General features: G+C 45.5%; 1 non-coding gene across 1 annotated transcript; it reads left to right on the top strand.

The window, feature by feature from the left end:
• The first annotated feature begins 200 nt into the window (after positions 1-200).
• Positions 201-289, top strand: trnap-ugg (transfer RNA proline (anticodon UGG)). The gene is given in 2 exon segments: positions 201-237; positions 254-289. It is a non-coding gene; the product is annotated as a tRNA-Pro (tRNA).
• The last annotated feature ends 7,660 nt before the right edge of the window (positions 290-7,949 follow it).

Here is a 7,949-nt window from a genome sequence, read left to right as displayed (position 1 = left end):
AAATTGTGTTTTAAAAGTTTATTTAAACCGCTACGGGAAAATAGATTTTTATGTACTTTTCCAGTTGATCACTTCTTTTCCACAGTGAAATTGGCGGCTTTCACAAATTCAAATATTCTGCCAGGTTGACAGGTTCAACCAATGATTTTTTGTATTTTGTGCTTCGAGGTTCTCTGATTGAATCATTCCTGAGGACTAATGGCCGTGTGGCCTAATGGATAAGGCGTCTGACTTGGGTATATTCGATGATGTTATCAGAAGATTGCAGGTTCGAGTCCTGCCGCAGTCATTTTGACCCAAAGGGATTCTGCAGGGCTTTGGGGATCAAGTCGGGGACTGAGCAGATTGGAAACCCGACATGGACTTGATGGGGCGAATGGCCTCCTCATGTGCTGTCACTGACTTCATGAGAAGAGGGTGACCAATCAGAAGTGGGCTGGGGTTCCAGCGGGCTCAAACTGCAGGAATTCCAGGTCCCTGAATGACTGAGCTGAAACTGATCAGTTTCACTGCAGGAAACACCGTCTCGGGGGAAATAACATCACAAATAATTCCATTTGACTCATAATTCAATTATAAAACAATGGGCAGATGTGAAGGTGTGATGTTACTTTTCACTGTGAGGGGAGAATCCACCATCTGGGTAAATCAGCAACTTTATAACATCGTCTGTACGTTTGGAAAAGAAACGATGAAAACTCTCCCCATAAACCTGGTGCGGTGGAAAGGCTCAATTCAGAGATTGGACTATAACGAGAGCACAACATAAATCATTAACTGATATTTCCGGCATAAAACACACCCCAGCTCCCGTTCCCATGTCACTGCTGTCCCTATCAGGCGGTGGCTGACTCTGAAAAGAGACTTTGTTTTGTGTTTCTGCAGGAAAACCACAAAGATCCTCCCAGGCAGTGAAACTCATCTTCCCGGAATCTCCATACCAGATTGAAACAGAAAACACAAAGACAGTGAGAAAGTTCCAGAGAGTTACTGAGCATTAAAACCAATGAAATAAACCAATTCTAGAGAGATGTTGGTGCAGCTTTTTCAGAGAGATTGTGGGTGGCTCTTAAAAGAGCCGTTGTGTTTCGAGTGTTTTCACCACACGGTGGAGTTTTACTTGGAGTTGATGTACTTGGTCACTCACTTTGTCCCTTCTCACATTCCGAGCGCTTTGTTGGGTGGACATGTTTCTTCAGGCAGTTTCAACAGCTCAGAGCCGACATTGAGTCAGAAACCAGAAATGGGAGTACGGGACACAGACAAGGAATTGAGGCTGAACCTTTCTAAATCTCACTGGTAATAGGCCTCAGCTAGAGCATTGTGTCTAATTCCATGCTCCACACTTTAGCAGGAATGGCAAGGCCTGAGAGAGGGTGCAGAGGAGATTTACTAGAATGTATCAGAGATGCAGGAATTCAGCTAATGTGGAAAGAATAGGGGTCTGGGGTGTGTGAAGCTGGGGTCCTTCTTCTTAGAGAAGAGATGTTAATGGGGCAGTTAATAGTTGTGTTCAACATTGTGAAGAGTTTTTATAAGAAGAAAGAAGTTTGACTACAATTAGGCAGAGCCTTGGTGAGATCACACCTGGAGCACTGTGTACAGTTTTGGTTCCCCTTATCTAAGGAAGGATATACTTGCCTTAAAGGAAGTGTATCAAAGTGTCACTCGATTGCTTCCTGGGATGAGGGGATTGTCCTATGAGAAGAGATTGAGTAGACGAGGCCGATATTCCTCAGAATTGAGAAGAGTCAGAGGTAATCTTACTGGCACCTAAAAATCTTAAGGGATTTAACAGGGTAAATGCTGGGACGATGTTTCCTCTGGCTGGGGAATCTAGAACTAGGAATCACAGTCTCAGTATAAATGGCTCCATCATTTAGGACTGAGGAGGAGAATTTCTTTTCACTCAAAGTATTGTGAATCTTTGGAATTCTCTACGCGCAGTGGTTAGCACCGCAGCCTCACAGCTCCAGTGACCTCGGTTCCGTTCAGGGTATTGCCTGTGCGGAGTTTGCAAGTTTTCTCTGTGACCGCGTGGGTTTCCGCCGGGTGCTCCAGTTTCCTCCCACAGCCAAAGACTTGCAGGTTGATAGGTAAATTGACCATTGTAAATTGCCCCTAGTGGAGATAGGTCGTAGGAGAATGGTGGGAATGTGGTAGGGAATATGGGATGAATGTAGGATTAGTATAAATGGGTGGTTATTGGTCGGCACAGACTCGGTGGGCCGAAGGGCCTTTTTCAGTGCTGTATCTCTCTGTGACTCTAGAGATGTGGATGCTCAATCATTGGGTATATCCAAGAGAGAGATCGATAGGTTTTTGGATACGAAGGGAATCAAGGGATCTGTGCTCGTGTGGTAAGATGGAGTTGATGTAGGAGATCAGCTGTGATCTTATTGAATGGCAGAGCTATTTCGATGGGCCGAATGGCCTACTCCTATTTTTTATGTAAAGTTCCATTCCTCTCAGGGAATATTTAATTTTCAAAAAGAGAAATACTGCACACACTGGAAACCTGAATAATAACAGAAGATTCTGGAAACACTCAGCAGTTCCAGCAGTATCTATGTAGAGAGGAAGGTAGGAGCAATGTTTCAGGTCTATAGAAGGGTAACAGAACTGGACCACTAACCCGAGCTTCTCTTCTCCACAGTTGTTTCCGGACTGGCTGAGTGTTTTCAGTATTTTAGGCTTTTTCTTTCTGTATTTCATCCTTTTCCCATTTGACTATTTGCTGTGAAACTTTCAGCGTTGTGCCCAATTCTTTGTGTCGTTGTGTTTTCTTTATTTGAAGTAATGTAAATAGTAACCTGAAATGAATTTGCCAAATGGTTGGGCAAATTGTTACAACCAGTTTTTGAGCAAGTTCTCCACAAACACAGTGAAGGATTCCTTCACATTTGTGAAGACCATCCAGGACTTGCATATCGATAGCAATGCCGTGTCCATGTGTCATTTGACATTGCTAGCCTATTCACCAATGTACCACTTCAGGAAGCCATAGATATTTGCACTGCAGTGCTATATCATGGTGATCTAGACCCGCCACCATTGTGTGAATCTGTATTCATTGAACTTATGAACTCGGCAACTTGCACAGTTGAGTTCAGATTTATTGACACCATGTATCGCTGGTGTTGCCATGGGATCCCCTCTAGGCCCAGCTCTCACAAACATCTTTGTTGGATTCCATGACAAACCTGTTTTTAAGGGAATGACACCGAACCTCCGACCTCTTGCATATTTCCAATCTGTAGATGATACGTTTGCTATATTTGAATCCGCAGCTGCATGAAATAATTTCCTTGCACGTCTTCATGGGCTCCATCCTGCACTCAAATTCACCTTTGGAATGGAGCTGTCAAATGAGCTCCCTTTCCTTGATGTACTAGTTGAGAAATCTGCTAAGGGGTTTTCTACCACGGTCTACCGCAAACCTACCTTCACTGGTCAATACACGCGTTGGGATTATTACAGTTCCACGCGCTATAAGATTGGCCTTATCGGCAACCAATCACTGACCGACATTGGCTCCTGGTCCAGCAACAACTCAACCTCAAAATCCTCAGACCTGCTGAGTGGTTCCAGCATTTCTTGTTTTTATTTCAAAATACTCATCCTTGTTTCTAAATCCTTATGTGTTCTCACCTGTCCCAACCTCCTTCCTCCCTCCGTAACCACCTCCCTCCCTCCCTCCGTAACCACCTCCCTCCCTCCGTAATCACCTCCCTCCCTCCCTCCGTAACCACCTCCATGCAAGCTTGATGCTGAAATAGGGCGAATCAAAGACATCCTGCATTACAATGGCTACACTGATCAGATCATTTCTCACTGTATATCGCACAAACTTATAAACGGGCTGAAGGACGTCATTTTGAGCCCTGAAAAGTGCCCAGTCTCCCTCAAATTACCCTGGAAGGGTAATTTAACCCCAGTATTTGAGTAACAGGTGAAGCGAGCTGTTTCCTGCTGTTACTATGCAGGAGCAACAAGTGTGGTGTTCACCACTAACAGGATGCTGCTGTCAAACAAAAGAGACGTCCTGCCTATCACACAAATAAGTAACGTGATATATGAATTTCAATACCAGTGTGATGCTAGGTTTCTAGACCGTACATCCCAAAACTGGCGGATTGTATCAAATAACATGTCCCTTCCGCTGTTCGCAATGGGCCCTACCCAACCAACCCGTGCTTGCAAAACTCAAAACACAGTATCCAACATGAGATGTGATTCCACAATAGGACAACATTAGCTAAATAATTCTCAGTGTGCTAAGAATTACACTGACAACCAATTTAAGACTGTCAGTAGGGCTCTCAGTGTGGTGCATTGGTGTGTACTGTAAACTACATATATTAATACACAGGGCCCTGTTCTTTGCAGACAGAAAGAACATGCACACACATTGTGCCAGTTTAAGCTAAACAAAACAAGTGACAGCCATTCACTGGCTCATTCTACAGGGCAATGCCCTGACCAATCTGAGTCAAGCTGCCTGGTTTAAACTTCAAACAAAGCTGGGCAGTTATCTGTCAATGACCATAAACTGATGCATTCTGAATGGCAATGCCTCGACCAATCAGAGTTCACTTGCCAACCAATCAACACTCTCTTCTCACACAGAAAAAAGTTGGTGTTTTCCCTTAAATTGGTATTCTTCTGGATTGCCCTGCTGAGTGCAAGACGAAAACAACTGGCTACCAAAGTTTGGACAACATGTCACTATTTTCACGAAATGATTACTTTTATTTTCAATATAAAAATATAAAGCAATATGAGTGTAACATTTACAGACAAATTCTATTACCTCACATTGCCTGATTCTTTCACACTGACAGACTATGTGAACTACTGTCCCGATTTTGCAGTTCTCACTTCCAGTTAGCAAATGTCAGCAATCTGTGATACAGTGCAGTTTACAGACCAGACCGTCAATCACAACATGCAATAATTGTTCAGCTTATGTTGGACTGGTGGGATTTAGAAATACTAGGAATTGTGATGAGCTGTTATTGCATTTAATTATTTGTTTCATGGGATGTGGACGTCGCCAGCCAGGCCAGCATTTATTGTCCATCCCTAATTGCCCATGAGAAGGTGGTGGTGAGCTTCCTTCTTGAACCACTGCAGTCCATGTGGGGTAGGTACACCCACAGTGCTATTAGGAAGGGAGTTCCGGGAATTTTACCCAGCGACAGTGAAGGAATAGCGATATAGTTCCAAGTCAGGATGATGTGTAGCTTGGAGGAGAACTTTCAGGTGGTGGTGTTCCCATGCATCTGCGGCCCTTGTCCTTCTAGGCAGTAGAGGATGCAGGTTTGGAAGGTGCTGCCTGAGTAGCCTTGGTGCATTGTTGCAGTGCATCTTGTAGATGGTACACACTGCTGCCACTGTACGTCAGTGGTGAAGGGAGTGAATGTTGTGGACGGGGTGCCAATCAAGCGTGTTGCTTTGTCCTGGATGGTGTCGAGCTTCTTGAATGTTGTTGGAGCTGCACCCATCCGGGCAAGTGGATAGTATTCCATCACACTCCAGACTTGTGCCTTATAAATGGTGGACAGGCTTGGGGAGTCAGGAGGTGAGTTACTCACCGCATGCTTCCTACCATCTGACCAGCTCATGTAGTCACACTATTTATAAGGCGACTCCAGTTCAGTTTCTGGTCAATGGGAACCCCCAGGAAGTTGATAGTGGGGGATTCAGCGATCGAAATGCTGTTTAATGTCAATGGGAGATCGTTAGATTCTCTCTTGTTCGAGATGGTCATTGCCTGGCACTTGTGTGGCGCGAATGTTACTTGCCACTTATCAGCCCAAGCCTGGATATTGTCCAGGTCTTGCTGCATTTCTACATGGACTGCTTCAGTATCTGAGGAGTCGCAAATGGTGCTAAATTTTGCAATCATCAGTGAACATCCCCATTTCTGACCTTATGATTGAAGGAAGGTCCCTGATGAAGTAGTGAAGAAGGTTGGGCCGAGGATACTACCCTGAGGAACTCCAGCAGTAATGTCCTGGTGCTGAGATGACTGACCTCCAACAATCACAACCATTTTCCTTTGTGCTAGGTACGATTCCAACCACTGGAGAGTTTTCCTCTTGATTCCCATTGACTCCAGTTTTGCTCTGGCTCCTTGATGCCATACTCAGTCAAATGCTACTTTGATGTCAAGGGCAGACACTCTCACCTCACCTCTTGAGTTCAGCTCTTTTGTCCTTGTTTGAACCAAGGCTGTAATGAGGTCAGGAGCTGAATGGCCCTGGCGGAACCCAACCGAGCGTCACTGAACAGGTTATTGCAAAGCAACTTCCCCGTCGATGACACCTTCCATCACTATACTGATGATTGAGAGTAGACTGAAGCGGCAGCAATTGGCTGGGTTGGATTTGTCCTGCTATTTGTGTACAGGACATACCTGGGCAATTTTCCACATTGCCGAGTAGATGCCAGTGTTGTAGATGTACTGGAACAGCTTGGCTAGGGGCGCGGCAAGTTCTGGAGCACAGTTCTTCAGTACTATTGCCGGAATATTGTCAGGGCCCGTAGCCTTTGCTGTATCCAGTGCCTTCAGTCGTTTCTTGATATCACGTTGAGTGAATCGAATTGGCTGAAGACTGGCATCTGTGTTGCTGGGGACTTCAGAAGGAGGCCGAGATGGATCATCAACCCGGCACTTCTGGCTGAAGATTGTTTCAAATTCTTCATCCTTGTCTTTTGCACTGATGTGCTGGGCTCCCCCATCATTGAGGTTGGGGATATTTGTGGAGCCACCTCCTCCTGTTGGTTGTTTAATTGTCCACCACCATTCATCATTGGATGTGGCAGGGTGTAGATCTGATCCGTTGGTTGTGGGATCACTTAGCCCTGTCTATTACATGCTGCTTCTGCTGTTTGGCATGAAAGTAGTCCTGGGCTGTAGCTTCATCAGGCTGACGCCTCATTTCAAGGTATGCCTGGTGCTGCTCCTGGCATGCCCTCCTGCACTCTTCATTGAATTAGGGTTGATCCCCCAGCTTGTTGGTAATGTTGGAGTGGGGGAATATGCCGGGCCATGAGGTTATAGAATGTGGTTGACAACAATTCTGCTGCTGGTAATGGTCCACAGCACCTCATGGATGCCCAGTTATACATTGCTAGATCTGTTCAAAATCTATCCCATTTAGCACAGCGGTAGTGGCACACAACACGATAGAGGGCATCCTCAATGTGAAGACAGGACATCATCTCCACAAGGACTGTGCAGTGGTCACTCCTACCAATACTGTCATGGACTGATGGATCTGCGGCAGGCAGATTGGTGAGGATGAGGTCAAGTATGTATTTCCCTCTTGTTCGTTCCCTCACCACCTACTGCAGACCCAATCGAGCAGCTATGTCCGTTAGGACTCGGCCAGCATGGTCAGTCGTGTTGCTACCGAGCCACTCACGGTGATGGACATTGAAATCCCCCAGGCAGAGTACATTCTGGACCCTTGCCACCCTCAGTGCTCCCTCCAAGTGGTGTTCATAAGTCTCTCGCTGTCTCTTGCTGGTTTGCTCAGTCTCTTTCTCTGTACATTTCAAAACGTCAAAGGGTCACTGACCCGAAACGTTGACTCTGCTTCTCTTTCCACAGATGCTGCCAGAACTGCTGAGTGATTCCAGCATTTCTTGTTTTTGTTTCAGATTTCCAGCATCCGCAGTATTTTGCTTTTACCTTTCTCTGTCTGTTCATTTCTGGGTCCTGATAATCTCTTCCTGGTTTTCTGTGTGTCTTTCTCTGCCTGCCTCATTTTTGGTGCTGTTACTCTGTGTCCTTGTGTCATTGTGCAATGAGGGTGAGTCCGTCAGCACGTGTGTTGCTGAGTCCGGGATTCTTGAGAAATCCGACGACAATCCTATTTTCATAAAAACATGGGGGAAATGAACATATTTCACTAACAGGCAGCTACAATTTAATGCAG

Source organism: Heterodontus francisci, unplaced genomic scaffold (assembly GCF_036365525.1).
Source record: "Heterodontus francisci isolate sHetFra1 unplaced genomic scaffold, sHetFra1.hap1 HAP1_SCAFFOLD_43, whole genome shotgun sequence".
NCBI lineage: Eukaryota > Metazoa > Chordata > Chondrichthyes > Heterodontiformes > Heterodontidae > Heterodontus > Heterodontus francisci.
The sequence above is the reverse complement of the archived record's forward strand: the minus strand, read 5'-3'. Positions and strand labels throughout refer to the sequence as shown.